The sequence below is a fragment of the Malaclemys terrapin genome, chromosome 4 (assembly GCF_027887155.1).
Source record: "Malaclemys terrapin pileata isolate rMalTer1 chromosome 4, rMalTer1.hap1, whole genome shotgun sequence".
Classification (NCBI taxonomy): Eukaryota; Metazoa; Chordata; order Testudines; family Emydidae; genus Malaclemys; species Malaclemys terrapin.
In genome coordinates, this window is record NC_071508.1 from 118,267,140 (window position 1) to 118,276,738 (window position 9,599).

A 9,599-nucleotide genomic window follows, 5' to 3' on the forward strand; every position below is an offset into this window, starting at 1 on the left:
CATAGAAAATTCCTCCATATGTGTCTGCAAACCCATCTCAATCCTCACCTACTGTAGTCCCCCGCAGGTTTACTGATATAGTTTTATCCTAACCCAGGGCATCCCCTGCTACCATACTCCTATGCATCCACACACAGTTCCAGTAATTCATTTTGGTCCTGATTCTGAAACACCCTCCTGCTACTCCAGTTCTCATCCATTTGGCTCTGCTAGTAAATCTCAGCTGCTATTTCAGTTCTGACTCCTACAACAAAGAGCTGCCTACTCAGATCACTGCTTTACCTGAAACCCTCTGCCTTCCGGTGAGTGAGTTCAATCCTGGTTCGCTACAGAATCTGCTCATTGTGCTCCTGTGACAAGTTCGCCCTGGGGTGCCATCTGGAACTGGGTTACCTCTGAGCCCTCTGACTCACCAGCTTGGGCTCCCGCACCATTGTGCTGCTGTTACAGGCTATAGACCACTCCTGGTGCTACACTCCCACAATCATTCACACAGGCAGGGACACACCCAGCTGCAGTTGCATGCAGGCTTTGGCCAGCCACTGCATGAACCAACAATAAAGAGGCTGCAGCCAAAAGAACTCCCAGCCTAGGATCCCAGAGCTGTAGTGTCCTGCCCTGATTGAAACCCCAATCAGTATGAATTTATTACCCAGTTCTCCCCTCCCTCAATGTGCAGAGCAATATGCAACAAGCCCATGTTAAACCAAGCTGAGATTTCCCCCCAGACTCTTCACTTAAAGGCACACTGGTTGAGATTAAAACATAAAACAAGTTTATTAACTACAAAAGATAGATTGTACGTGATTATAAGTGATAGCAACAGATCAAAGCAGATAAGCTAGTAAATAAACAAAGCCACAAAGTAAGCCTAAGATACTAGATAGACTGGATATGAATTAGCAAATTCTCACCCTGGTTGATGATACAAGCAATCCACCAGGTTTTCATACACAAGCTAGAAATCCTTGGGACCAACACTCCCCCCAGTTCAGTCTTGGTTCCTTAGGTGTTTCCAGGAGTGTCATTGCGTGGGGAGTGAGGCACCTCAATGATGTCACACCCCACCTTATCTAGCTTTAATATATGTCGGGAACCCTTTATTCCAAAATCAGTTCCCAGCCCAGTTTGTAGAAAAATACAGGTGCCCAAAATGGAGATCAGTGTCATGTGGTCTGGGGACAAGCCTTAGCACACCCTGTTGAGTCATAGCATCCATTACTCATAGGCTGTCTGGAGAATTCTCAGGAAGGCTCACGAGGTGGGGAATAAGCTTCTCCTAAGGCATATTGTTTTTCCTAAAGACCCACTACCCTAAGTAGGCCCTTCATAACCAGCTGTCTGGGCTGGAAGCATTTTGCCTAGTGGGTGTCACCCATGTGTAACCACATCTGAAACATGGATACATAGTCAATATTTATAACTTCAAATACAAAAATTATACATGTTCTGAATAGGATAATCATATTCAGCAAATCACTCAGGTTTGGCTCTGACACCATTCAGTGTGATGGAGGCATGGCCAGGACAAACCTAAGTGGTTTTGGGACCCCATGTAGCAGTTTACAGTTCTTGGATAGGGAGCCAGGTCCAGCCCAGAGCACAGGAGCTGCCACTGTGTGGTTAGCGGTGGGTGAGCTCACTTTCCAACACAGACACAAACACACAGCCTCCTCCAGTTGTAATTTTTTGAAAAGGTCTCAATTTCAGATTTTGCTCTGAGCCCTCAAAAACCCTCCATGTAGCCCTGCTCCCCAGAGATGAGAAGCTGGTGCACTAACCCATTGCACCCCTTAACCCTTCATTTTAAGGAAAATCCTCTCCTAATGTTAGGACACATTAACCCTCCTTCCCTAGCGTTTTGCTGTGGGAAGTGAACATCTTTCTGAAATGGTTGCTGGCCATGTTCTGAGAACTCAAAAGGCCATTCTACATTTGGGCATGCAACTTTGAGGGGGTTGAAAATCCAGCTTTGCTATAAAGGAAAAAAGTTGTCAGGAATCCCAAACTACCAAATGCAGGACTCAATTCAGACATTATACCAGTTCCAGATGTGGAAGTGTGCTGTACACTCATTAAGAGGTGGTTTGGCATAAAGGTGTTTTCCCATTGATATTGTTCAGATTATGATTGCGTAACAATCTTTTAAAATTCCACCACCTACACACCTATAGCCACATATATTATGCATGTGTATATTCTGATTTAATATCTATTTATCTGTCTGTCTTTCAATATTTACTTTACACAAATTAAAAAAAAAAGAGTCCAATATCATCAAACTGCTCCTGTTTTTATAGGGTCTGCTTTAACTATCTGGACTTATACATGCAAATTACAGTTTTCATTTTATTGTCAATGTCTGTGACTTGTTAAAGTTAATCATGTGTTCATTTTATGCTGACCATTCATAGCATCAGCAGCAGCAGTGCGAATTACCTAACTCACCATCATAAAATCTAGAAAAGTCCTATGCTGCAGAAGTTACAGTATTACTTGTAAGTTAACATGCACCTGAGGTTTAGAATCAAAAACAGAACAATGTTTAGGACAATTGCCAAATAAAAACTTGTGAACACTGGGTCAGAAACAATAAGAGAAATAGCATTGTACAGTATTAATGAAAAAAATGTGTGTATGCAATTCCCTGTTGTTTGAAATCTTTGTGGCTAACAAGGCTTAGGATTTTGTTGTAAAAAGCAGCCAGTTTCTTGTTTAATATGTCTGGCTAGTTCTGTATACAGCATCTACATCCTGTTTGATCAAAATACTGTGGGTGTTCTAGGGGCTGTTCTTAGGTCTGCCTTCTTTACATAAAATTTAGAACAATGTTATATCAAGTAATGAAATATATACATGATATAATAAAATCAGATGCAGGATGAACAATTTCTGTCATATGCATACAATCTGGCACTACTATAAACAGTTTAATAAAATATTCTTTAACCACATTATTTAAAGATATATCTTTGGGATGAGACACCCAGATGCTGACCACAGGTGGTTATTAAAAATCTCATGTGCTTTTTTGTAAGAGTGGGAGTTTTGGATCTGGAACATGGGTCATTTTCCTCTCTGGATAATTACATTCTGGATAAGACTTAACTTTATATTCAACTGGATATGGTGTATTCAAAGCTGTTATGTAATAATGATGTGTGTTGTGTAATAACTGCTATGTTCCATTCTAGCAGTGGTTGCATTTTAGCAATAGGTGAAAAGTCCCTATATATAGTTCGGGTACTTCTGGATGAAAAGCATTGTACAAACGCAAATTTATGCTTACCAGAAATTTTGGGATATATATAAATACAATAATCACTGCCATTGTATTGGCACCTAAACAATTAGAAAATGGTGGTGACAGCTTGCTTTATAATGTGAATTTTACCTGACATAAGCAAATAATGGGGAAAGATATCAAAAACAAAATTTCCTCCCAGTGAAAAGCAAATTTCAGTTTTATGTGCATAATCAATTGGTGTTCATTTTCTGTGAATTTTCAAATGATTCAGATTTACTAGCCCAGATACTGACAAAAAGTATATTTTACTCTCAAATATTCAATGAAAATGAAAGTTCCTTTGCTTATTAGACTGTTTATTAGTGCTGGCTAGTTACACAAGACAGACAAGCGGGGAACAGAAATAATAGAGTCGAATCCTCTGCTTTGGCACCACAAGTGAGAGCAAAACAGTTTCAACACTGAAATCTGCGTTGTGCTGTGGGTGAAAGCAGACAGAACTGAAGTAGAAGCTATTGTACCCGATCCTTCCTATTTATGGGAATGTTGCCAGTGCCTAAGCAAGATCAGACCCTAAGAGTTGGGCTAGGGATAAATTTCCTGTCTGCTTTTGAAGGATAGGAAAGAATTCCCACTTAGTGGTATAGTTTGCCCTTACCCAGGTACAGTTTTGGAACCTAAATATTTCATTTGCTGTGCAGAAAAGAAGTGTAATTTCCTAGGAATTCAGTGTTATTCAATGGAATTCAACCTGTTGGCCAGGAAACACCTTATGGGACAAGTTGAATTTTTCAGCCTGGGGGAGCCAAAAAGCAGCCGTCATTATTGTGAAAACTATCAGTTATCTATTCAACAGTTTAGAGCAGGAAGCAAAGGAGAAATGCCTGTCCAGATTAAACTGTAGGTTATTGTTTTCTGCCTGGGGTACTGCTGAATGGTAAATCAAAATAGCCAGAATGATTTCCCAAACTGTTAATCATGTTCAGCCCCTAAGAGTGAAACAATACAACACCAAGAATGATGAAATACAGAGAGGGAATTACCCATAACAGAAATATATACAAACAATACATTCAAACAAAACGATAGACACAACGTTGGACAGTATGTAGTCTATTTTGAATGTACTTAACAAGATACTGAAAAAGTCCCAACATGTCTGGACATTGTTAGATCTGAGATTTTCAAACTAAGCTAGGTCCCACATTCTGTAGTCCAGTTGTTTCCTGTTTCTTCTCTGAGGACCAAATCTGCAAAGAACCTGAGTATCTCCAACTCTCATGGAAGCCAATGGGTTAACCAAATGGGAACTGCCTTCAATAAGGAAGACCCTGCAATGTTTGGAGCACATCCTAAGCAGTGCTGAGAACTCTAACTCCCTTTGGCCTCAGTGATAATTCAGGGCAATCATCTCCTCACAGGGGTCAGATCGTGTATAAGGACTGGATATAAACTGAACAAGGACCTCAGGACTTGACTCAATGGGAGGTGAAAGTGCTCAGAATGTATGTAACCTTTGTGTTATGGATCTGTCTTCTGGTTCCTTATTGTAATCTCCAAGCAGGGCCCATTTCTCATTTTAGAGATAGGAGTGTGATGATGCCTATTTCCCTTTTTTGTTTGGGATGTTAAGAACCAGCTTCCTTTGTTTCCTTAATCAACATCTCCAGGAGATATCAAAACATAACCTCTTCACCTTTTCCAATAGGTAGCACAACAGCAACAGAGGAAAAGCATTTGCACACATGATGTAAACAGCCTTCCATTCAAATAATGAAGAATGAATGGCTTGATGGATGCTCTCTTTTCCCTAACTGCACTGAACTTGCGAGTACCAGCGTGTGGTGTTATAGATTCCATCTGTTAGCAAGATGCCATCAAATCACTTAGATGCCTCACTGCGTTCTTTATAATTTGTCTGTTTCCACTTCAAGGCTGCTAGACACATTTTCTTGTGCAACAGATTTCAGTGTCAGAAGGAAAACCTGAGAGGTGAATAATTTGTGCTGCAAGACAGAATTGAAGTTACGCTCACCTTGAATGGAAAACTGCATTGTTATGGATTGCAACCTAATGTCTTGTTATACTTATCAGAAGAAGAGAAATAAGGAAACAACTATGGGATAAATATGCTACTTTCCCCTTCCTTTATGCCATTTTTAAATTTTATTTTTCTGATACTGGTGATTTTCTTTAAAAGCAGAAAACTTGTTAAATGCTTTTAAAACTATGAAGCTTGATCCTGCAAAACCTTTAGTATGTGATTAATGTCACTCATGTGAGTAGTCTCACTGGCTTCCATGTTCCTTGAGAGTTGAGACTTAATACTCAAAGGCTCAATATTAAAGTCAGCAAGTGCATCAGCATTATTGAGCACATACACTCACACTGTATATCCGCACTGAAGTAAACACTCCCAAGTTGCCCCAACCGTAGGCCTCATTTGAAACCTGAAATGGATTAGTCAGAGGCCTGTCTCATTTTCAGTTAATCCAAACTGTTGGTCAAGAACATGGATTTTTTTTTTTTTAATCTTGAACCTGGCAGTGATATAGTACAACTACTCCAGGTCCAGTCAACCCACTCTGTACAAGTAGCTTTATGGGAATGGGGAAAATCATGAAGAATTTGTTTTTTAACAGATCGTAGAAACAAACACAATTATCACTCTATGAGTCTGAGCTGCTAAATGTGGCTCTCTATTCTGATCACCCCAAAGTTTAGAGCAGTGGTCTCCAACCTTTTTCATCTGGCAGGTGCCAGACGACGAGCCATGGAGGACCTGGGTGGCGGACGAGCATCCGCTGAAATGCCGCTGACAAGCAGCGTCGCCTCTGGATGACGCTGCTTGTCGGCGGATGCTCGTCCGCCGGCCAGTACACGGGCGCACTTAGACACCCTGGCAGGCGCCATGGCACCCACGGGCACTGGGTTGGGGACCCCTGGTTTAGAGGTTCAAATCCAGGTTTTGATTGAGCCCATTGCTGAGATACAGGCTAGCTGTGAAATCCAGATTGAGAGCCAGTTTTGAATTCTTAGACAATTTAGGGATGTCCTAAATTTGGGTTTTTGTCAGGCCTCTCTCTAATTAATAAAGTCATGTGGTTTAATTGAAGAACTAAAGTACATTTTAGAGCCTATAGTTAAGACACAAATCTGGATTGTGCTGAATTCTGCAGGGTAATTCAGGGCACAGACCCTCTGGCATTAGACATTTCATGAAGAGAAAGATTGTGATGGTGGAATGAGCAGTACGTACAATTCTCTACATAAATCAATATCTTACTGAAAATATGGTCTCATTCTTCTCAGGTTTATGCAGTAAAGTGTGATTTTGCCTCCCACCTCCGTGCCCTTCCAAACATGTATTTTCACTGAAAAATAATCCTTGTTGAATAACAAATTTCTGGTGGAAGAAAATACACAATTTAGCCAAAGAGAGTAGAATTTTCACCACTTTCATGGTGGACACCAATTGTTCACACTAGCCAGTTGTTGGAAACGGTAGATACTTATTTAAACTTGGTTTAATTCATCTAAAATGTGACCATTTCATACAATCGTTGGTAGAATTATACCTCCTAGACTATCATTGCATTTGTTGATGCACATGTTACTTATTATTCTTAATTACTACTATTCCATAATTATTAGCTGCATGGGCTTTGGAAAGATATGTTGCTCTTAATTCTCTGCATCACTCTTTATCAATGAGAAACAGAGAGACTTCAGAAGGCTGAAATGAACATTCTGTCAAAGTCAAGGAAACTTGAAAAGGGACTAATTGTCCAAAGACATCTGTTAACAAAAATCTGAATTGGACTAAAGTGGATTCCTTCTGCAGTGACCTGTGATACAGAAGAATTTCTGTGAGCCATTTTGTTGTCTAATGTGGTGGGAAACCCACCTGTGCTTATTTTTAGGAACCTCATTAATAGTCCTCAGGGGTCCAATTGCTGACACATGCCTTGTTTCCCTGGAAAATCTGAACAGTTAAAAGGACATTTAAAATAAAAGGGATGTGGTGGGGCATCCTTGAGCATCCAGGGGTTCTGAAGAGCTGTGTCAATGAACAGAGGGAAATCAGAAGACATTATCTTCCCTGGGTCTAAACCAGGGCCCAAAATGGGGTCTGTTTTTAAGTCCTAAATACTTTTTTCTTTGGTTGGTTTAGTTTTACATCTGTTACATTTTTCAGTACAGAAATTTTAAACATTTTTATTTTAAAACAGTTTTTTTTTTTTTTTAATTTCTTCCGTACAATGTGAAAACCAATCCAGGGAGCAGTAATTGAACCCGAGGCAAGAATTACTTTTGAGTGGCCCATTTCCAAAGTGTGGAATTACCTTTTAGATCTGTTTCTGGGGAGGGAGGGGGGGCGGCAGCTGGAAAAGGAAACCCAAGCCATGCACCTCCTTTGGAATCCTTGGCAACTCTAGCACGTGGGTCAGGCCTCCCCAGAGCTGGTCCAAAGAGCCACATGACATCTTTTCCGGACAGTCCCATCCTTTTCCAGTTCCCCTGAGATCTAAGGGACCTGACAGCAGAACCACCAGTTCCACAGATTCATCCTTAAGAAATAACAGAGGGAAAACACCATGACAAGAATCTCACAGGCTTTTCCTCCCTCTCTTTTCCCCATGGGTTCTCTCCCAGGAAAGCATGATCTGTGTATTTCACACACATGTCATGGAATGTCAGCTTCCCAGGTGAGGGCATCACTATGGGAGGCAGAAAAGAGAAAATAGCAGAATAAAGTATTTTTAAAATAATTCAATGGCTTTTTAATTGAAGTAAAAGGATATCAAACATCAAAAACATTGTTTTCGTCTCCTAAACTCTTTTGCTGTCAGTTAGCACTGGCCACTGGATTAACAACAATCCTGTTCCTTAACCAGAAGTGTAGTCAGGCTTTTAGCAGGGCAAAAGCAATCCTCTTCAAGGTAAATAATGCATTCCTACGGGAACTCCAAAGCTTTTATATAGAAAATACCATTCCAAAAATCTGCATGGCACAAAGTCCACACAGAAATGTATCAAAAAACATATGCTCCACTTTCTGATTTTTTGATGCACTATGGTTACTGTATCTCTGCATGTCGCTTTTCCGACTGGGTTTCTTTTCAGCTCCATGTCAGCAGTCCAACTCTGCTCATGAATACCATGCTCTGTATTACCCCTTCCAGCCACACACACCATTCCAAAACACACAGATCAACTTAATTTTACACTAGTTTTCTACTGACTCTTATGGATTTACATGCACTTCACGGAATGTGAACTTTGATCATAATGGCACATATGTGGCCTTATTTTATCCTTTTCAATTTGATTGAGGCAAAGTAACAGCAAAAGCAAAACCAAAAATGATAAAAAGATTTAGGGAACTTGTCCTATGAGAAAAGGTTAAAATATCTGGATATACTCAGTCTTGAGAAAAGAAGACTTGAGAGGGACCCTGATAATAGTCTTCAAATACGTTAAGGGCTGTTATAAAGATGATGGTGATCAATTGTTCTTAATTTCCACTGAAGATAGGACAAGAAGAAATCACCTTAATCTGCAGCAAGGGCAATTTACGTTAGATATTATGAAAAAGTTCCTAACTATAAGGATAGTTAAGCACTGGAATACGTTACCAAGGGAAGCTGTGTAAGCCTCATTTTTCGAAGTTTTCAAGAACATGTTGGACAAACACCTGTCAAGGATGGCCTAGGTTTACTTGGTCCTGCCTCAGCACAGGAGGCTGGACTAAATGACTTCTTGATATCCCTTCAATCCCTACAATTCTGTGATTCTATAGATTTGCTTTGGAAGATTTGCTCATAAAAAAGATGGGTCACTTTCCGTTATATAGATGTGTTTGACAGCTGAATTAAGAATTTTCATACTGGGTCAGACCAAAGGTCCATCTAGCCCAGTATCTTGTCTTCTGGCAGTGGCTAATGCCAGGTGCCCCAGAGGGAATGAACAGAACAGGTAATCATCAAGTGATCCATCCCCTGTCGCCCATTCCTAGCTTCTGGCAAACAAAGGCTAGGGACACCATCGCTGTCCATCTCGCTAATAGCTCCATGAACTTATCTAGTTATTTTTTGAACCCTGTTATAGTCTTGGCCTTCACAATATCTTCTGACAAGGAGTTCCACAGGTTGACTGTATGTTGTATTAAAAAAAAACTTCCTTTTGTTTGTTTTAAACCTGCTGCCTATTAATTTCATTTGATGACTCTTTGTTCTTGTGTTATGAGGAGTAAATAATACTTCCTTATTTACCTTCTCCATACCAGTCATGATTTTATAGACCTCTATTATATCCCCCTTAGTCATCTCTTTTCCAAGCTGAAAAGTTC